This window comes from Cyprinus carpio, chromosome B7 (genome assembly GCF_018340385.1).
Source record: "Cyprinus carpio isolate SPL01 chromosome B7, ASM1834038v1, whole genome shotgun sequence".
NCBI classification, from domain to species: domain Eukaryota; kingdom Metazoa; phylum Chordata; class Actinopteri; order Cypriniformes; family Cyprinidae; genus Cyprinus; species Cyprinus carpio.
Genome location: NC_056603.1, coordinates 25,844,917 through 25,868,572, shown reverse-complemented (window position 1 = coordinate 25,868,572; position 23,656 = coordinate 25,844,917).

The following is a 23,656-nucleotide window of genomic DNA, read 5'->3' as shown; positions in this document are numbered from 1 at the left end:
GACTTGATATTGACTACATTATAATGATATTTTGTGTAAAGATTAACTTGAAGTGAGCATTGTGTGATGGAAAATATATTTTAAAGGTGAATATGTGAAAGCCTGTACAATTAAATATAAAATGCAGATCATTACAAAATCTAGACAGACATACAGACAGATAGACAGACAAATAGATAGATAGATAGATAGATATGCTCTTTAAAAACACTCCCGTTATAATCAGTAAAGCTACCTACACTGTATCATGAATAAATATCTTACCCATTTACACTGCACACGTCTGCGGCGCATTACGGCTTCAACACGGCCACCGGAGCTGATCGCGGCTACTCACCAGCCGTGCCGCAGCAAGTTCTGAAGCGGCTCTCTGTGCTGCATCAATAAAGACAGGCCCCTATATTTTTGAAGGATAATAATAATAATAATAATAATAATCATCTTGCTGTTGTCAAAGAAATCAGCAACAGGCGATATCTCTCGATACACAATACTATCGTCTTCCATCACAACCCTAAATTGAAGGTTGTGAAGACGCTTTGTTACCTTATCATAATGTATTCTCTTTAAAAATTATTTATTGTCAAATGTGTGTTGAATGTAAACTCCTATTAGGAATTTAACCATTCAATGTGAATTTATCTGAGAATATTCTTAAATAAGGAAATCTATTCAGTGATTGATCCATGCCTATTTCACCATCCAAAATCCTGTTTGTGGCACAGCAAAGTGTCTGAATCAACTCTAAGAATAAAACTTTAGATTTAGTCCTATGCTTTGCTTAAATTACCAATGAGATGCTCGATAACTAACTTTTAAGAACAGCTTTGAGCCAAGAATTGTTATTTTACACTTAAGTCAATTCTTAGCAGCGTTCTTGAGTAATTCTCAGAGGCTTGATAAATATTGGCCCTGTTCTTGGCCTAAAAAGGTTTTCACTCTTACGATAAAAGTGAACACCATTATCTTCCTGCATCTTTTGAATTGAGATTTAAATAATACATAAGTTCCTCAAATGCTTGTTGTGCAATTTTGCTTGTACTTGAAATGTATTTTGGGAATAAATAATTTACAAGCTGAGAACAACTAATTACTGTGCCATACATCTTCCAGTAGCCTCTCTCTCTGAGAGAGCTCCTTATTTGGCATGACAAGGTAATGAGCGGAGAGGGCTCAATGAGTTTTATTTATTGGGCTCCACACTGGTTCTCTGTGGCCCTCTCTGTCTCAGGAAAGGCTTTCTGACAATTTTCCACAGGAGCCTGGCAGCTCCATGCAATGATTGTGAGGTGTTCTCTGACAAAATAATTGGCTACTCTGGCATTTCAATTCATTTCTTGTAAATTACCTTGTGCAAGGGCATTCTTTGAGACCATATCAGAGGCCAAGAAATAACACATCTGGTGATAGGGATTCTGTGAACAATACAAGGAAAATATCAAAAAGCTTGGAGTCAGCTACGCCGTTCAAAGAAAAGGTATATCATAGACCTCTATTTTTTTTCCTCAGTTTTCTGTTGTATCAAAACATCCATATTGGCACAGAAACAAACTATTTAAGAACAAACCACTCTAAACCGGCAGGTTGCGTTCCACTTAGTTGGCTGAAAGGGCAGTTGTGAAAGCGCTGACTCAAGCTTCCATTAGAACAGATCTCACGGCTGTTATCAGACGGTCTGGATGAGGCCCTTGGAAAGTGCTTGTCTGGCCAGAGGTGTTGAACCCCCACCGCTGGAGGATAAATGGCGCTTTCACAGAGGAGGAAGAGTCCCTGAGTGTAATGGTATACTCTGGAAGGGTTCCAGCTGAACCCTTGCAGTTTCCGCACACCTAAATCCAGATGCTTGTCTCAGATGGGGTTTGTGAAAATGATTTGAACCTGCTGCTGGGAGCTGAGGACGATATTGTGCTATAAACGCCCTGCTAGCCTCTCTCAGTCACTCTTTTTTAGATCTCGTCTGCAGTGTTTCTCAAGCACTACAATCTAGGCATCGAAACTAACCTTTGTCTTTCTGTCTGTCACTTATATCTCAGTCGTTCTGTCACACTCCGCCTTCTTTCTCTTAAAAGCCACGTTATCTCTAGAAACGCCTTAGCTCTCTTTGAAGTGGTTAAAGTATCCAGTCTGCTATTGCAGACTGATACTATTTCAGTTTGTGAAGCAGTTAGTGACCTCTATCAGTGACTCACCTCTCCTTCAGTTATCAGCAGACTTCAGTCTGAGAGGAAGATCCTGCTAGCTTGAATCACATGGGAGCTCTGCTTCAAAACTGACATTTTACGGAGGCTAATAATCTAGCCTGAAATAAATCAATACACGAATAAATGCATAGACATTAAAGGGATATTTCACCCCCAAATGAAAATTATTCTCATTTTCTCACCCTTGTGTCTTTCATTCTTTTCTGAAATACGGAAGATCTAAAGACTTTGCTGTTTGCTTTTTCCATCCAGTTACAATAGATACAATTTTAGCAATCATTACTCTCGTTTTCAGTATCACATTATCCTTCAGAAATCATTCTATGCTGATTTGCATCTCAAGTAACGTATTATTATGATCAAATTTGTGCTATTTAATATTTTTGTGTAAACTATAGATTTTTTTTCAGGATTCTTTGATGAAGGTTCAAACAAGCAGCATTTATTTAAAAAAAAAATACTGTTTTTGATCAAATTAATGTGTACTTACTAATAAAAAGTATTAAATTCTATAAGAAATAATAATAATAATAATAATAATAATAATAATAATAATAATAATAATAATAATAATAATAATAATAAATCTCCTAAACTCAAACATTTGAAAATTGCTCTTCATTTACTCATTTACTTACTTTCGTGATACACAGCAGGAGAAAATCTAAGGACTGTGCTGATTGCTATTTCTATCCAGTTACAATGAATGGAAACTGAATCATTAGAACTTTAAAACGTCAAGAAAAAAGATCAAGCACCCCAAGGGAATCAAATTATTGGTCTTGCATGACTTGCCAGTTACATTTCAAGTCTTTTGAAGTCATACAACAACTTAAATGCTGCAAATAAATCATTGATTCAGTAGGTTGTCAAGTACCAAATAACTGTGAATTACAAATGATTCATGCTGATTTTGTGAACCAGTTCAACTGAATCATTAAAAGATCTGAATCTAAAGACTTATTCACAAAACAGATATCATTACTTCTCTCATGAATATGGCATCATATGGAGCACTTACTGTATAATAACTTCATGGTGCATTTGTGCCTCCTTGTAATTGCATGGAAAATAGCATTGAAAACAACATGAGGGTGAGTAAATGATGACAGAATTTGTCTTTCCTCTAAACGAACAAACATGCAAATGCAAATAAATGGCTGGTGTAAATGGCAACATGCTCTTCACAGCAAAGTGTAAATTATACAAAATCACGTTTACTTTAGGCTTGATGAACACTTTACAACACATGCAAATAGTCATATCTGTTGATATTTATACCCTGAATGAAAACAGAAGCAACATGCTATTTACACAAAGTGTGGGCTACATTGCGACATGAGATGACATTTGCTCAGAATTGTACATAGGGGGCTTTATAAACTCCAACTACTCTATGTAAACACATCCGGAATATTAGAGCATGATTGAAACAACATTATTTTTGAGGACAGGGACCAACTGAACATTTAGACTAACCAGTTTGGCAGCACAGCAGTCACGTTAAGTTCTTTCTTCCGATAAAAGTGCCAGGCAGAAAGCATAAAGTGGGACAGGGCCAGATGCACAGTCTGTGTTTATTCAGCTGGAACCTCTGTGTGCACCAAAAGTCTTGTAATATTCATCCATTTGTGTTTCTTACATACACCATCATTCCCAAGATGCCTGCTGGCTCCTGAATTATGTACATCCCAAACTGATGATGAATATGAAAGCCCCATCAAGGCCGACTATACAGAAAGTATTTTTGCAATATACTGTAGAATGTACTGGTGTCTACAGAAAGAGGGAGTGAACTTTTTGATGATGATTTTAAAATTGCTCTTCTCTTCAAAAACAGTTTTAAAAACTATTGATCATTAATCAAGTGTGCTCTGTAAGCAATTTTTATGATATATTCTACTGTGTGACCTTGCTTAAAAATATGGAATTTGGTGAGTTCTTAAATGCAATATACTACTGATCAAAAGTTTGGGGTTGGTTAGATTTTTTAAAAGTTTTTAAGAAGTCTCAACACGGCTACCTTTATCTGACAAAGAAATACATTAAAAACAGTAATACAGTGAAATATAATTTCAATTTAAAATAACTGTGTTCTATTATAATGTCTTTAAAAATGTAATTTATTCCTGTGATGGTAAAGCTGCATTTTCAGCAGTCATTATTCCAGTCTTTAACGTTACATGATCCTTCAGAATTTATTTGCATATGCTGATTTGGTGCTTATTTATTTATTTATTTATCTTTATTTTTTTGTGGAAAAGGTTATGCATTTATTATTAGGATTCTTTGAGGAATAGAAAGTTCAAAAGGAAATAATTTATTTGATAGCTGATGATTTTTTTCCTGATGTTTTTTTTCTTTTCAATCAATTATAGATCCTGTTATTTATTTCAAGTTAGTCAGTCAGGTTTATCCTCTGATAAAGCCATTTCAAGTTTATATCATGATTATTGACATTATATATATATATATATATATATATATATATATATATATATATATATTTATATATATATATATATATATATATACACACCCAATAGTTTAAGGATTCTGAATACATTTTTAAACAGTTATGCTAGAAGTCTCAGTCATCTGTGGCCTTTGGGCTTTGTTTTTACACAAATCAATAACAAACTAAAATGAACTGGTAAGTCAAATGCTGTGAAAGATTGTAGCAGTAAGTAACTACTAGGAAAGTCCTGCAAAATTTTACATCAAATTTTGTCTCGCTCACAAACATGTTTTATCGTTGCTGACACTATTTCTAAGCAACTTTTAGTGTAGGCTGGGAAAGCTGTGATGCCAGGGGCGCATTATAAATAGAGAGAGAGAGAAAAAAAAGAGTTTTAGAATAAAAAACCTCAGGCAAGGTTAAATTCATATGTGCACATTTGGAGAGACTGTATGGCAGGATGCTAATCACACAGAAACACACTGTCTCTGTCAAACTGTCTCTCAGACAGTAGGTAACCTGTGGTCTGTTTTATAAGTCACATTTTTAATATTTCTTTTAATTATTTCATTATACATGAGTTGATAAGCATCGACACTTCCTACTTTACCTCATCAAATTCCAAATGGCATGCATTAGTTGCAAGAATCTGTAGTCAAGTAAAGCCTACACGAACCATGCTTGCTCATACCAAGAGGAAAAACTGTTCCCCACAGGTTTATTGCATTTAGGTGATCAGCTTTTATGGTTCATTAGTCATTTTAGAGGAAGCTGTTTATAACGCTCAGCTGGAGAGGTACAGTGTGGAGTATATGGCCTGTATGTGTGGAATAAAATATGGCTGCTGTCACCTACGCCTGATGTCGAGACCCAGAGGAGCCCTTATAGTGCTCTGTACTGACAGCAGTCTTACTTTGGGCACTGAAGGCCCCCTGCAAAGTCTGGAGTCCAACACATCAATAATACCCATGTATCCTCTGCTCTGAAGCCCAGCGCTGAGGACACAGGCCTTGCACTGATGGAGGGAAGACAAATAGAGTAGACAGGATGGTCGCTGATGTACTACCTGGCTGTGTGAAATATTGGCAGAGCATGACTCTGGAGGTATATTTACCGAAGGGGTGCAGCCAAGCAGAAAGGTGAAAGCAAAGGCGGCAGGGGAAAGGGGTGGCCTGGGACCCAGAGCTCTCTCTGTGGGGGTTGACCGCTGATGGACATAGATCCGACTCAGAAAACAAACACTACTGGGTAGTTCAGTCCATGGCTATAACCTCTGTCCTCTCCCCCGCTGATATCATATACACTCTATTTGAAGGGAGTGCTGAGTGAGGACAGACAAAAAACAAACTCAGGCAGTGGTATGGTCAAACAATCACAGTCTCTTATAGAAGTTTCCTTTTATGCTTCTAATGCGTAGATGATAATATTAAGATATTTTTAATGGAATTTATGGACATTGAATATTTTATGCCAATAAATATATAGAGAAACAAAAAAAAAAAAAAAAAAAAAAAAAAAAAATACTATATGGAATACATCCATGTCACCGTCTATAAAATCAAAAGCCTGAGGAATTCTGAATGTTTTTATGAAACATCATCTATGACCAGGTTATGTGAAATCTGAAAGAAATCTTTGGACCTATTAAAATCACTCACATATAAGCAAAACTCTATATTGTGCAAACATTTTCCAAACAAAGTTTTTATTTTTATTTATATATTGTTTGTCTCTTAGCAGCACCTTTACACCTGCCCCATCCCTTAACTGTGATCTTCATTCTTTTGGATTCTACTGCTGCCATTCTGTTAACATTTTCTTTAAAAAGATCATTTTTAATCATACTGTAAGTGGAAATATATTTACACCCATAAAGTAGAATAACACTTGAATAGGCATGTGTAAGATCTATAAATAGTGTCACCTTTGCACAGATAGCTAAATGCAATAAAAACAATTTACCAGTCCAATCCATTTCTTCAGCTCAAAACTCACTTTAAATATATATTTAGGGTATATACAGTTGTGCTCAAAATTATTCATACCCTTGGTAAATATGATCAAAGAAGGTTGTGAATCCTTTGATTAGATCTATTTAACTAGGGGAGGATCTCATGAAATGTCTTTCTCTAATACATATTGGCACAAGTAATCATACCCTTTTATTCAATATTTTTTGCAACCTCAGTTTGCCAAAAATAAAAAAACAGTTCTGAGTCTTCACCTATAATGCCTTAAGAGAATCAAGAATCCCGAATCACTTCATAGGTTTTCAATTTGATTCAAGAATGATTTTTGCAAATTTAGAACGATTTGATTTGATTCACAATTAAATTCTATATGATTATAACGATTCGATTCTGCATTCTTTAAGTGCATTCACAGGATTATTTAAATGCTTCCCCTAAATTCTTTAAATGCTTAGTCGGGGGTAAATTACACAGCAGCCTTTATGGTTACAAAACCATAGGTTTGAGAGAAAAACAAAAAAACAAACAAACAAACAAACAAACAAACAAACAAACACTTTTTAACAGTTTAATGATACTATGGCATGACATGGCATATGTAAAAAACAATATGTTTTAAAAGTATTATGCAAAGGCTAACATTTTCATAAAATAAAATGCTATAGTATTTAACTTTTCCTCTCCATCGTCGAATTATGATTCTGAAAGAAAACGCGCCCGTTGTCTGTTTGCTAAATCAACAAATGCTACTGTCATGCATCTGATTATCAGATAAACCTTGCACTCTTATTTCAAGGTTGTTGTTAATGCTGTGATTATTTTAACAGTTTCCTTCGTACATTCAGTTCAACATTGTTAAAACACATTTATCATTCAATGGAACTGTGCTTATGCTTCAGACACTTACATTTTTGCTCTGTCCATGCAATAAATGCAGCTTTCGATTGCTCAGGTAATGATGTCGGTAAGATGCCGAGAGCCAATGAAAAACTACAGAAAAGTAAAACTACTTCACTTTAGCATTACTGGCCACGAGTCCTAAGGAGAGATCACACATCACAATATGTCAGTGAGATGAACGGAGCACTAGCGCAATCCTGTGACAGTCTGCAGGAGGTAAATAGTGGAGCACGTGAAGGAGAGATGCGAGGCACGAATTCACTATTCAAGGTCTCCATTAATTCATGCTTTTAGTAATTTAATGTGTATATATTTTGAATGCATTGAATCGCTATAGAATCCCGATTCATTTGATTCTAAGCTTACTAAATCGATTACTGTCCGTAATCAGCGATTCACGATTCAAAAAATCATGTTTCTAGATCGATGCATATGCATCGTCAGGGTTTTTTCTCAATGCATTGATAAAATGAGTGAATTTTTATGTTGGTGCTTTTCCTCTTCAGTTCACACCATTCATATTGCTAGGGTTCAGGTTGGGAAGGCCATGACAGAAGATTGGTTTTGTTCTGTCATCCATTTTTGTTTTGATTTTGATGTTTGTTTGTGGATCATTGTCCTGTTGGAAGGTCCAACAACGGCCCATTATAAGGTTTTTAACATGGACAGTCAGTTTTACAAATTTTTATCTTTTGGTATTTGATAGAATCCATGATGCCATCTATCTGAACAAGATATCAAGGAATCTCTGGCAGAAAAATAGGCCCACAATATTAAAGATACTGCAGTATATTTCATTGTACACATGGGGTACTTTTTTATCCCTGTGTGCACCAAACCCATTTTGAGTGTTTGCTGTTAAAAAGCTATTTTATAATTTCATCTGACAATAGAACCCAGCCCCATTTGAAGTTCTAGTAGTGTCTAGCAAATTAATATGCTGGAGTTTGTTTTTGGATGAGAGCGTTTTCTTTTTTAGATATTTCTTGAAACCCTCCCTAACAACATGTGGTGCTGTAGGTGCTGATATTTTGTTTTAGGCTTTCTGACCCTGAGACTCAACTTTTTTTCTGCAGTTCTCCAGCTGTGATCCATGGAGAGTCTTTGGCCACTCAAACTATCTTTCTCAACAAACAGGTACGTCCTCTACCAGGCAGATTTGTAACATTTTCTGTTGTTTGGATTTTTTTTTACTTATTTCCCTGATGAAGGATTTTTTAATGCTTTAGCTCTTTTCTTACAGCCACTTTCTAATTTGTGAAGTTAACAATCTTTTGCTTCACATCAGAAATATATTGTTTGATTTTACTCATTGCAGTGCTGGGGAAAGTTACTTTTAAAAGTAATGTATTACAATTTTGCAGTACTCCCTAAAAAAGTAACTAAATATGTTACTTACTTTTTATGGAAAGTAATGCGTAACATAATTTTTGCATTACTTTTTAAATTTGAAAAGTACTAGAGCTGGCATGACTGAACAGGTTTTGATTTTGAATCTTTGTTTTGTACTGCTGACATAAAGTTATCGCTGGAGCGTTTGTATCATAAAACAGTGAAGCTGAAGTGTTATATGTTTATATTCATTTATAGTTTGTAAAGATTATTAATGTATTTGACAGTATAATATGCATTAAATTACAGTAAACAACATATCAATAACATAATTTTTACAATCTGCAATTATAAAGCCAATAGGGTGAATAATAATTTCAAGGGAACAAAAAAAATAAATAAATAAATACCTCATCAAACTGCAGAACTACAGGCCATGTTTGTAATATCTATCTCTATGGCCAGAAAATTGGTACATTTTATATTTTATAATGAGAAATGTTGTCATGGCAACAATCTGAAATAAAGCCCTTTTTTGTATTTATTTAAAGATTTTTATAAATGGTTTTAAAATAAACAAGTGTGTGTGCGCTACATATTGTAGGAGGGTGTTTTTAAACAATTTTATCTGCTTTTCAGTTTATTTTTGATCCGTCTTAATGTAGCCTATGTCACACCAGTCATTGATGGCAGCAATGGCAAAGAAAGACAAACTTTAATATACAAAGCACCTCAGACGGTAAACACATCGGTAATAAAACCTCTGGCAATAAACTGCTGTTGACATGAGCTCCTTTGAAGTGCTAATTAGTAATAGCTAAGGTGCTCTCATTCCACATTACATCTTAAATGTCATTGACAATGTGTGCACCACCTTAGTCGTCGATTAACAAAACGCTTTAAAACCAAATTAATTGGTCTTTCAACTTGACTACTGGGGACATGATTTGTGAGCTAGTAAATAAATAGTTCTTTGTTAGAGGGCAGCCCTCCTCTGTTTCATAAGGGCTAGTGTCTTTATTGCACTTTAAAAGACACCCACACTTATTTCTTATGACGAGGGGTTTCGCTATCCATAGCTGTTTTGCAGTGGTCATCTGATCTCGGCTATGATTTGGAGAGGTCTGGGGAGGTTTGGGTCGAGTAGCTGAGTCTCCCATCGCAACTGGATGTAGTGGGAAAGCTTTGATGCCTGGATGAACACAAGCCTACTCTAGTAGAGGGAAATAAGAGGTGAACAAACAAGCAGAGTTGAAGTATTAGTGGGTAGTGTGACCCACAGCACACAGAGGAAGAGCAGCAACAGGCATCTCTGATTTCGCTTTTCACTTATCTAATTAAAAAAAAAAAGTGTTCACCACAAAATAAAAATGTACTGTGCCTCAGGACATCTAATACATATATATATATATATATATATATATATATATATATATATATATATATATATATATATATTTCATCTAAGTTTTAGTAATTTGTTGTGTGCTTTGCCATTTTATTATACATATTTGGAGAAATTTAGCATTACATCACCAACAAATCCTTTGCAGTAAATGGGTGCCATCAGAGTCCAAACAACTGATAAAAACATCACAATAACCTTGTGAAGCAAAATGCTGCACGTATGCTATATACGAGTTTATCATTGAAATGTTTTTAACATAAGACTGTCGCTTCCAGCAGGGGGAAAAACAAGTCTGAATCAGGAGTAAATATGCACAGATCAAGCACCATTTACAACGTATAATAATCCAAAAAAGTTCTAAACATATATGTTATTAAATTATGGACTATTATGGATTTTGGCCAGAAGCGATGGTTTAAAGTGAAAATACTTTGATGGATTTGTTTCTTAGAAAAGATTTCTTGTGGATTATTGTGATACTTTTTTCAGCTGTTTTAACGGATTCTGATGGCACCCATTTATATGCAGAGGATTTGCTGTTGAGCAAACGATGCAAAGCTAAATTTATCCAAATCTGTTCTGATGAACAAACTCCAAACTCATCTGCATACATTGTGGAGTAAATTTTAAGTAAATTTAAATTTTTGGTTGAAATATTCCTTTAATAATTCAGATAAGTGAAACATAAACAATCTCTTGTATCTTGGTATTCATTTTATTTTTTTTTAAAGCTGAAAGCTTTAGCTGAGTGTTTGACATGGATTCCTTATAACAGGCTGTGGCTTATTATCAAAGTATAATGTGCATTATTAAAATAACTTGTAGGATAATAATTTATTCTTTCTCAATGTAATCAAAATTTGAGTTAAATTCTTTTTTATGACACATCTGCTTTTATAATTAGCATAGTTTAATTAACTATAATATTCAGCAATTAATGATATGACACATGATCCAGACTCAGTGATCAGTATTCAAGTCATTATGTATATCCTCTGGTGTTTTGCTTATATTTGAATATTCAATAAATAGGAGAGTGCTTGAGCAAGTAGAGCATTTTATGTACAGTATGTTTTCATTCACTAGTATTGCTTTCAAGCTGATATAACCAAATGTATTTATTTATTTTTTTTAATTACTGAAGCACATAGCTACGGAGCCCCACACATGGCATGCAGGAAAAAATAGTAGGCTAAATCGTGTGCATGATTTACTATTTTGTTCCCTCAATTTCTAAATTGTGCGCACAATTTACTAATTTCGTTCCCTCGATTTGCTAAATCGTGCACACGTTTATTTTTTCTTGCATGTCATGTGCAGGGCTCTGTACATAGCAGAGGACCAAAGTCCAAATTTTATAATAAATTATAAATATAAACTTTTTTACTGACAGGAAAATAGTACTATGGATCTTGTTATTTAGATATTTATACAGTTTTACTATTATATATTAATATTTTGAATAAGCTGTCATTTTATATTTTCAGGTAAAGTTTTGGTAATTTTGACTTTTTACATTTTTTTAAAAAATGTTTTATTTATTTCTATTTAGCTTTATTTTTCGTTACTTTAGTAGTTTAGCTTATATAAGTTAGCTTCCAATTAATCACATTTCTTTATTAATATTAGTTCCTCTTCAGGAACTTGAGCTGCGTCGAACGCTATGGGGAACGCCTTCAGCATGAGCGACTCTGAATAATGTGTGCAATGTGTCCAATGGAAGGGCGTGACGTCACGGGTGGGGTGACGTAAGTGACCAGGAAGCTATAAATGCATGTGCTGCACAGCTGGCACCAGCTTTCTTGTCTTTCAGCAAGCGCTCTGTGTGTGCATGTGTTATCAGTCTTATTTGGTGTTGTCTGTCCTCATAAGCTCCACAATGTCAAAAAGCACAGCTAAGACAAAGCATATGGGCGACAGCAGATCACACTTTAGATTGTGTGTCCCTCCCTGCCCGCTCTACATTACGAGCGTGGATACAAACAGTCTGTGTGTGGTCTGCTTGGGAGCGAAGCATGCTGAGTTGGCTCTCGAGGGAGCTGACTGTCTGCATTGCGAACGTATGCCAATGCAGACGCTTCGCTCCCGGAAGGCTCTCTTCGAGGAAGGAGCCTTCTCCAGCGTTCCCCGTGGGTCTGGTCCTGCTTATGCCAAGGCAGAGCACCGGCTGCAGTTCTGACAGAGGGAATGGAGACGGGTGAGTCCATATCTCCTTTCTCATACCAGATCTGGCGCCCATGCCCTGGGATCGGAAGCCTGCTGCGCGGTTTCTTCCCCCCGGGGAGAGGGGTCGACACTTCGCCTATCTTCCTCCGAGGAGGTTGATGTGGAGATTGTCGATGAGGATTCGCTACCTCAATCTCCCCAGTACAAGGAGCTCTTGGAGGTGATAACTCATGCGATGGCCAAGCTTAACATCGACTGGCCCACCGAGAAACAATCCAAACCGCAGAAAAGCAAGCTTGATGAATGCTTTCTGCGGGGGAGACCACCACCTCCATGCCGGAGCCTGCTCTTCTTTCCCAATCTGCACGATGAGATCGCCAGATCGTGGAATCAGCCATTCTTAGCCCACCTCTTCATCCCCGCTTCTGATTATTATGGCAATGTGGCGGGGATGGGAGAGTGCAGTTACAGAGCGATGCCACGGGTGGAACAGACGCTTGCGAGCTATCTGTCACCCGGGGTTGCATCGTCTCTGAAGGCTCTGGTGCTGCCCTCCAAGCCGCTCAGAACAACTTCGACTTTGGTGGGCAAAGGGTATGCAACAGCAGGTCAGGCTGGTGTGTGTCTGCACACAATGGCTGTGTTACAGGCTTACCAAGCCGACCTGCTGAAAGAGCTTGACGAGGGAGAGGAGATCAAGTCTGTGGTGGCCGCGGAGAGGCATTTATGGCTGACCTTGTCCAACATGAAAGAAAGGGACAGGGTTTGCCTCATGGACGCCCCGCTGCTGCCTTCTGGACCTCTAGGCGATGCCGTCAACTCGGTCGTCGACAGGTACAAGGAGGCACGTAAGCAAGCAGCGGAGTTCCAAAAGTTCTTCCCTCGTCGCTCTTGTGGGGCATCTGGGCGGGAAATGCCCTTCCACAGCTCCAGCTCCTTGTACCTCGAGGCTCAAAAAAACGCTCTGGACTGGGGACCCAAAACAGATCTTAGGGCAGTTATCAAAGCTAAGAAGTCCTCAGCTAAGAAGTCCTGATGCAAGGGGGTCAGGACTTCAGAGGGCGGGCCCTACTGGGGTAGAGCGGCATACACCGCATCAAACAGTGTCCGTCTCGCCTCAGTGACCTCAGGAAATCGGTCTGTCAACCCTGCCAGAGCTCCAGGATGCAGCGCTGCTCTCAATTTCTTCCGCCCACGAGCGTAGTGGAGCTGAGAGGCTCGCTACCCTTTGGGGGGTCTCTAAAACAGTTAAACAGCTAGCTGCCTCGATAACACCAGAAGTCAGACTCGAAAGATGATTCACTTAGTAGATTATTTAGCAGCGTGGAAACAAATGCCAAATGTATCTCAATGGATTCTGCATATGGTAGAAAAAGACTAATCGCATTCAGTTCAGTTCTCCACCGCCGAGATTCAGCGGGGTTATTCTGACGTTGGTCGGACCTGAGCAAGCTCTGGTTATGGAACAGGAAGTGAATACCCTATTAAGGAAGGAGGCCCTCCTCACGAGAGGGAATCCGGTATTTCCTAGTGTGGTGGGGGAGGCGTGGTTCAGCGAGGTCTGCGACGGGAGAGCAAGTGAGGAGACGAGCGGTGGTAAGTGGGGCAAGTGAAAAACGATTAACACCTGGATCTCGTTGCAGTGATTGGCATGGGGAACCGGTATTTAAGCCGGCTGAGGACCGGCGAGAAGAGAGAGAGGGCTGGCGACTCGTGGGAGTGAGAAGCTGTGGAGCTACAAACCCCAAAGATAGGAAGACTACAATAGTGCGAAGTAGAGAAATACTGTGAACTGCATGCGCATGCAATAAAGTATCCCACGAGCCTCAGCACGCCGACCCCGGTCTCCTTCCTCTTTACTTGAACGAACTTTGTTAAACCTAGTTTCAAAGATAGATGGGGGGTTGCTTCAGATTATAGATCAGCATCAGCTGAACTGCTCAGTCACGTGACTGAAATTCAATATGCTCACCATCAAGCATGTTGTATCTCAAATCTGGTCCGAGGACTGGTTTGTTACGATAGATCTCAAAGATGCATACTTCCATGTCTACATCCTTCCCCAACACAGGAAGTTTCTGAGGTTTGCTTTCGGGGGAGAAGCATACCAATATCGGGTACTTCCGTTCGGCCTTGCACTCTCATCCTGCACGTTTACGAAGTGTGTGGATGCTGCCCTGGCTCCACTGAGACTCCAGGGCATCCGCATAATAAATTATATCGACGATTAGTTGATTTTAGCTCAATCGGAGCAGATGGCGGTTCGACATCGAGATGTCATTCTTGCCTACATGGGGGAGCTGGGTTTGAGACTGAATGCCAAGAAAATGTGCTTTCTCCATTATAGAGGACCACTTATCTAGGTGTGGTGTGGGATTTGATCACAATGCAGGCACGTCTGTCCCCTGCTCGTATCGAGTTGATCCTCACGTCAGTCAAGAGAGTCAGAGAAGGCCAGTCACTCACTGTCAAGCAGTTTCAGAGATTGCTGGGTCTGATGGCAGCTGCGTCCAAAGTGATACCTCTTGGCCTGCTGTACATGAGAGCCTATAGTGGTGGCTAAAGACCAAGGGATTTTCCCCGAGGGGGAATCCACTTCAAAAATTCAAGGTCATGCGGCAATGACTCTGTGCCTTAGACATGTGGAAGAAACCTTGGTTCTTGGTTCTTGTGACAACACATCAGTGGTCTCTTACATCAACCACCAGGGAGGTCTGCGTTCGCGACCCTTGTACAAGCTGGCGCACCAGATCCTTGTGTGGTTCCAGGACAAGCTCCTCTCACTCAGAGCAGTATACATTCCTAGATATCTCAATGTGGGAGCAGATGTCCTGTCGATACAGGGGCCAAGGCCCGAGGAATGGATAATATTTGGAGAATATTGAGAATATTTGGTTCAGGTGGACCTCTTTGTGACTCAGGAGACATCGCAATGTCCCCTCTGGTTCTCTCTAGTTCATCCAGCTCCCCTGGGACTGGACGCTATGGTGCAGACTTGGCCAAGGCTTCGTCTGTACGCTTTTCCCCTGATCGCTCTGCTTCCAAGGAGTTCTTGCGAGAGTACGCCTGGACCGGGTTCGGCTGATATTAGTGGCCCCGTTCTGGCCGGGCTGTGTTCCCCCTTGGGACTTGGTTGTGGTGTTAGAGGCTCTCTATAAAGCTCCATTCGAGCCGATTCAGGAGATATCAGATTGTCATCTGACTATAAAGACTGCCTTCTTGTTGGCGATTACTTCCCTAAAGAGAGTTGGAGACCTTCAGGCCCTCTCAGTGGCCCCTACTCATCTTGACTTTGTGCCCGGCATGGCCAAAGCATTTCTATACCCTCGAGCGAGTTATGTTCCAAAGATTCCCTCTGTCACACCACAACCAATAGTGCTGCAGGCCGTCTGTCCTCCTCCCTTCCAGAAACCTGACCAGAAGAAGCTTAATTGTATGTGTCCAGGTCGAGCACTGGACACATACGTTCACAGAGCTGCCCTATGGAGAAGGACGGACCAACTGCTCATGTGCCATGGTCCTTCCAAATGGGTCTCCCTGCAGCTAAGCAGACCCTCAGCTGGTGGATAGTTATCAACCTAGGCTATGAGTCCTCTGACCGCCCCTCCTGGTCGCTTACGTCACCCCGCCCGTGACGTCACGCCCTTCCATATCGCTCACGCTGAAGGCATTCCCCATAGCGTTCGACGCAGCATCTCGTTCCCTCGAGGAACCATTCACAAATAAACAAACAGAGACTCCACTGTATCTATTATTTATATATTTATTTTCAGCTTTCTTATAATTACTGAAAACTATTTTTAATACTTTTAATTTTATTGAAAAATAACAACACTGCTTTGGATGTATGTGGTCTCTGAGTGTGTATGCTTCAGTGTCTGCACTTAGAAAACCGTACCAAATTGAGCTCTCTCTTGTGTTGTCAGATTTATCCATATGTCTGCTCTTCTCTTACTCCCACATATTGACATTTTTTAACGTTTTATGTGACGTGCAAAAAGTATATGTTAGCTTATGTCCTACAGGTTTATATGTACGCATCTAACCTCCGAACTGAATGAATCTAATCCCAAATCCTCCCTCCCTAACATTTTTGTCTCATTTTTATTCGTTGTCGAAAATTTTAATAGATTTACGTCATAGTTTTTGTCATTCAAAAACAGTTTTAGTTTGTTATCGTCTCATTGTCGTTAGTGAAAAAACAATGTTGTTGACAACAATTATGATGAAAATTATTTGTCAATGAATTGAACACTGATAGGAACTATATATCCTTAGAGATTGTCTTAAGGCATAAGCACATCTCTTTGGACTTGACTATAGCTTTTGCTCTGGGTTCAGATATAACAGCAATCATAAAAATATTATTTTAGTAGGCCTACACCTTTATTTGAATTGTAATGTGCCTTAATTGCTGTAATAAAAAGGATTTTCTTTTAAGCATACAGCTTTGATCCGTCCATAAAGTAAAAATGGTGTCCATTGTGCACCCCCACCCCCCCACCATCTCTCAGCCTACCCATTGCTGTTCTACAGAGGATATGTTTGTTAATCAGCCATCCAGTAAATACAGGTGAAAGAGCTGTGCCAGGATTGGCTTCAGTCCAGACATGCTCTGGCAAGGCCCTTGAGCACCAAAAGAGTCAAGTTTTATCTGTAGGAGGGTCAAGCATTTTAAGAGGCTGATTCTTCTCGAAGCTGAGTGACAGAAACAGCACTGCTTGCAGGAGCACTCAGGCTCACAACAGCTCCCACAGCAACATGCTGGACCATATGCTGGTCTGTGCTCACCAAATCCCAACACACCTCTGCTGTTTGCTGTTACTTATTAGACTGAGATCCTAATGCATCACCAGGGATGGAAATTGAGATTCTGCTTCTTTACAGTGGGACATTATATAACAATTTCTCAATAGACTGGATTTATTTATTTTAAGTCAAATTTACTGTCAGTTTTTGTGCATGGATAAGGAAAAGTAGCTATTGTGTACATTGTACTGTTTCTGGCTGTGCTTTATCTGCTTTATCCTTCTGAAGGTTGACTGTGTTGATGAGTGGCTGAAGTTTATTTTCAACAAGGTCTACAATCATTTCTGTCTAACATGTCACGATGCAATTCAGGCTTTGCAAAGAAGTTGCTACTGAAGGACTATGTAGTTAGAAGTTACACTGGACCCGAAGGCAGGGCAGAGCTCCTTGCAAATAATGCTATTTCAGTGTATTTTACTTTATGGTTTATATATTTTATATAGCACTATAGCCAGAACATCACAAACAGTGCATGGAAATTGTTGGGACTGAATCCAAGAATGTAAATTTTATTGATATGTGTTGAGACAGAGAAACAGAAGATAAATAAAATGCTGCATTTCAAGGGGAAAAAACAAACTTCCTTCAGCTGCACTGAGGTGTTATTATAAAGTCTGATAGCACTGAGATGAATAAGCCAGCATAACATAAATAATTACTAAGTGTATGCACATATTGATCAGATGCTCTCTTTCTATTCAACTGGGTGTTTTTTTGGAAAGGTCTTTATGCAATGCATGCAAGTAACAAACTTTTTCAAAAATCTGTCTGCTCCACAATAACGTCACTAAATACACGACCAATGAAAAGTTTTAGGTTAGCATTTGTTTTAAAGAAATGCAATACTTTAGTTATATTCAGCAACAATACATGATTAAATCAATAGTGACTTTATATTCATCAAAGAATCCTTAAAATTGTATTACAGTTTCCACAAAATAATTAAGCAGCACAAACTGTTTTCAGCATTGATAATAAGAAATGTTTCTTTAGGCGCAAATCAGCATATCAGAATGATTTCTGAAGAATCATGTGACACTGAAGACTGGAGTAATGATGCTGAAAATACAACTTGTCAATACAGGAGTAAATTATATTTTAATTATATTTTCACGCACAACCATCTCTAGGGTTTACAGAGTATGGACCGAAAAAGAGAAAATATCCAGTGAGCGGCAGCTGTGTGGACGAAAATGCCTTGTTGATGTCAGAGGTCAGAGGAGAATGGGCAGACTGGTTAGAGATGATAGAAAGGCACCAGTAACTCGAATAACCACTTGTTACAACTAAGGTATGCAGAATGCCATCTCTGAACACATTGAACCCTAAAGCAGATGGGCTAAAGCAGCAGAAGACCATACCGGGTGCCGCACCTGTCAGCTAAGAACAGGAAACGGAGGCTACAATTTGCACAGGCTCATCAAAATTTGACAATAGATTATTGGAAAACGTTGCCTGGTCTGATGAGTCTCGATTTCTGCTGCGACATTCAGATGGTAGGGTCAGAATTTGGAGTAAAGAACATGAAAGCATGGATCGATCCTGCCTTGACTCAACGATTCAGTCTGCTGGTGGTGATGGTGTAATGGTGTGGGGGTATTTTCTTGGCATACTTTGTGCCCCTTAGTACCAATTGAGCATTGTTTAAATGCCACAGCCTACCTGAGTAATAATGGAGTTGCTGACCATCCCTTTATGACTACAGTGTACCCATCTTCTGATAGCTACTTCCAGCAGGATAATGCACCATGTCACAAAGCTCAAATAATCTCAGACTGGTTTCTTGAACATGACAATGAGTTCACTTTACTCAAATGGCCTCCAAAGTCACCAGATCTCAATCCAATAGTAATGTGTCTTTTTAAAATAAAGCAAATGCTTTAATTTGAATTAATTTGTACTATAGTAGTTCATTTTTTATTTTATTTTTTGTGAAGCCAAACTATAACAGTCCTAGATCATTCAGCTCTAATGTGACTTTGTCCAGCATGTCTTCATGTAATTCAGTGTACAGTTAGCCTCAGAACTTTGCACTTGCTTCACACAACATGTGATGTGTATTTAATCCTTAAAATATTTGATTACATATTGTGTCATATATACTTGAAGTAATTGGTAAAGCACTCCAGGAGCCCTGATGGTAACCTTCAAAATCTCTTTAATCTTTATTCCAACACCTTCAGTTTCACTAACTCTTATAAATTAGTTTTTCACAGAGCATAACACTAATGTGTTTTATGTAGTTTTATATTATGTCATGTTCATCAAAACAAAGTTCACTGGTATTAAACTAATCTAGGCTTAGCTTGCATGTTTTTGATGTTTTTCTTGCACAGGCACTGTATGGGAAACAGCACATAAGCTATACAAGTGCCTAATGTTTCTGCTTATTACATGTGCATTTCAGTGTGCGTTTACCCTGTAAATTGTACATCTAATGTGGTTTCAATACTGACTTATAGCCTCAATTACATAATAGAAAATGATGCCATATTTATATGCGTACATTTAATTTCAAATTACCTCCTTTGATTATTCTGCAGACAGTGATGTAATTGAAAATTATTCTGCTCTCATGCAAACACGGTACATGATAATACATTAGCTTTCTCATAAGGCATCTGCAAGCTTTTCTGCTGGTTATGTTCATTATGTTTATTTGCTTTTTATGTGGTTGAAGCACAATTTCCACATTCGAATTAAATCTGCAGAGGAACAACATTTTGTGCATGTTTATTTAATTGCCAGAAGAATACAGCAAAGCTCACATGAGCTATATTCTCATTTTGTATGTATAGTTAAAAGTCTGACCATGTAACACTGAGCGACAGAGAGACAGACACAAGATAACCTGGATTAACCTCAAATCATTCAAGCTCTCACATACAGTTTGGCCAATTAACTGGTGATGGGAAGAAAACTAAAAACAAGAAATTTCTAGCCAGTTTGAAGCCTTGATTATAGCATGAGATGGATAAAAGCAGCACATAGATCATTAAACAACTTGCTAGCATTAGAAGAAATGCCCTGTTTCCCTCTGTTAATTTACAGCTGGTTTGCTGATGGGAAGGAGAGAGAGAAAATATCCTAGGTGATGTACAGTAATAGCCAAGCAGATTGCTTCATTCGAGGGAGTAGGGGTTTGCTGATAGCAGGTTAGGCTTCTGGCGTGAGAGTGTGTGAATGGACAAGAGTGAGTGATAGGGAGAGAGCCCAGAGTCTTTGCCTACAATGCAGACCATTAGAGGCAGGACGGCCTGGCCAGCATCATACCTCACTAGCCTTAGATGGCACTGAGCAGGCTGAGCTGTTCAGCTGGCAGAGAAACCGCCAGGACCAGGTGAGTTTGGCTCACTCCCTCATCCTCCCCTCTCTCCATATCCTCTACTTCATCCACTCCCCCCGTTCTCGCAGTGTGCATCTAGTTACCCCTGACTGAGCAGTGAGTTGGGCATGTAGCTTGGCATAGCTAGCTGCACTCACTCCGGATTTGCATGAGTAAGTAGTCTCCCATCTTTCACATCAGACTCCATTGACCTTAGCTTTGCTCAGGCAGGGAAGGTGAACACTGTATTCACTGCTAGCTTTCTTAAGTTCATCAGTAACGTGACACACCCCCCCCCCCCAACCCCCCTGCCCAAACAAGTAATTTATTTGAAACTACATATATATATATAAAAAAAAAAAAAAAAAAAAATTAAAAAATCTAAGTTGGTCCAATCAACTTGTACAGAAAATTTTAATAACTAAAATACATACATACTGTACGTACATATCGGAAATTAAGTCATTTATATCATAGTGATTTCCCTGTAGACTGTCAATGTCTGCATCTAATAATCTGACATTTAAGTTAAGGTTTTGTGACAATATTATTCTGGAATAATATTTTTTTTTGTTTGTATAATAATATTTGTAATATTTCTCAAATAATAATAAAAATGTTTCTAATAAATTAGTTTGATATAATCTTTTTTTTTTATTTATTTTTATTTAGCCTACTTTTACGTTACATTTTTAAATATTTTTCTCCACAAACGTTTGCCCTCAAAACCAACAATATGTGGTCCAACCAGAATGCATTATAAAATATACATTTTTTAAATCTTTTTTTATATCATTATTATTATTGCTGTTGATGTTGTCGTTTCTTTAGTAATGTGTACACTAACATGTATTCAAGATGTAAGAAAAATGCCATGTAATTAATAAATAAAAAATATTTAAGTCATTAAATTAAAAGTTTTTCAAAACCCTATGGAACCAACATGAATACAAAGAGTACATATCTAAGCACTTGGCATATTTGTTTTAAACTAGAATTTTAAAGGATTTGTTCCTTTTGAAAACACTCTTATATGTCATTGACCTATCTATATCAGAGCTCTCCCACCATAACTTCGTTGTTCATCTCTTTTCTTGTCTTTTTAGTTTGATGGAGCGAGCAAGAGGAATATCAATATGCTCAGGACGTGTTATACATTTAGACTGGGTGACTTAACACACTCCTGGGGCATTACATGCACCTACGGTATCTTTTTTTCCTTCCATCAGCTGTCACAGTCTTTGATGCTAAGAGAGCAAACAGGTTTGGGTAATGCAGGATATATGTGAAGCCGGGGCTTTGAGATACCTGTCTCGCATCAGCACACTGTTTCATGTGGTTTGTTGTGAGAGTATCTGCGGAGTTAAGGGAAGTTAAAACACAGAAGCTGTCAAATTACCTGTCATACCTGCTTGTTTGTGCCGTTGTGCACTCTGCAGACTGCCAGTACACATTCTCATCAATTAGCCTCTATCTTTTCGCACTGCCACTTGCTCCCAGAGCAGTTTAAAAACATATCTGTAAAAGTCGAAGCAGACTTAACAAGCAGTCCTGCTGAGGTGTGTGAGCTAACGCGCTGCGAATGTGTACTCCAAGGATGAAGGGCCGTGTGGAGATGAGAGCATATCAACAGCTTCATATATCCACTGATGCGCCTGTATGAGTGACCCTCTCCATGCTCAAGCTTATAATGGAGACTTCACTGAAAACAAAACAAAACAAACAAACAAACAAAACAACAACAACAACAAAAAAAGGCACACGTGAGAGCTTGGGCTGGGCGATGCAGCAAAAATATTGTATCAATTTTTTCAGGCAGGGTCATGATCCACAATCTTATACATTCTTGTTGGTTTTTAGGACTATTTTGCAAATTACTAAGTAGTAAATTGCACTCTACTAGCCTTTATATATATATATATATAAAAATGTTTGCAAGCTTTTTGAAGATAAGTAAACAGTCAGAACAAAGAAACAAACAACAAACAACAGAACAAATAAATATGACAAAAGATACAAATGAAACAAACAGTGCTTTAAATAGTCATGAACTGAGAAATCAAAATTCCCTTGATCTTTTGATGTATAAGAGGTAAATGTAATATAAAAACATCCTGTAAGTTTCAGAACTCAAAACTTTCTTGTTAGTCTAAAAACAGCTTATATTGAAGCCAGTTTGCCAAAATGAAAGCTTGTGTGTGGCTAAACATCACCTCAACAGAAGAAGATCAATGCCTGCTTCTACATCTCTGCCTGTTTAGCCCCGCTCACCAATTCACGCCTGTAGTGTTTACGAGAGAAGCGAACGTGCAGGTCTCTGTAGACCACAAAATGCTGTGCAGTGCCAAGTTGTGGAAAAACTTGGTCTTTGCACTGCCTTCCTTCGGATCTAAACATGATTAAAGAGTGGAACTTTTTTAATGAAGTTACAGACCGCGTCAGTAAGAACTTGGTCATTTTTCCACTTCATCTTATCACGGATTCATTTACACACAAGGCACTATTCGATGAAGATTTTTCATAAAATTTGAAACTGAAAGACAATTCTATGCCAACTATTGGATCCGATGTCGCACCACACAAGCGTGAGCGCTGTTTTATTACCTGATCACTATTGACTGTTTATATGTACCTAATACCTAATAAATGACTAAATGTAATGTAAATGTAATACATAATGTACTGTGTTTACATAAGTAATCACAATTTAACATATTTTGGTTTGTATTTGACCATTTAGGCTCACATTCCATCTCTGAGTGGGCACAGAGAAAGCCACCTGTCAGTATGTCACTATCAGATTTGGTTCTTACTAATGTTTTTTTCTTCCACTTTTGCTAACTCCTTTTAATATCAATCATGTCCCACTTCATTACTTTCTAATTCATTCATGTTTATCACTCTAACATGTTAATGACTTTGGCAAGTAAACTGAAAGCCACATGGATACAGTATATACTGTACACACTGTTAATAAGACTTTTGTAAGACACAAAAGGTCATGATCAAGATCGATCATGATATAAAATGGTCAGATTGCCCATACCTAGTGAAAATTGTGAACTAAAGGATAGGTGTAATTGAAAG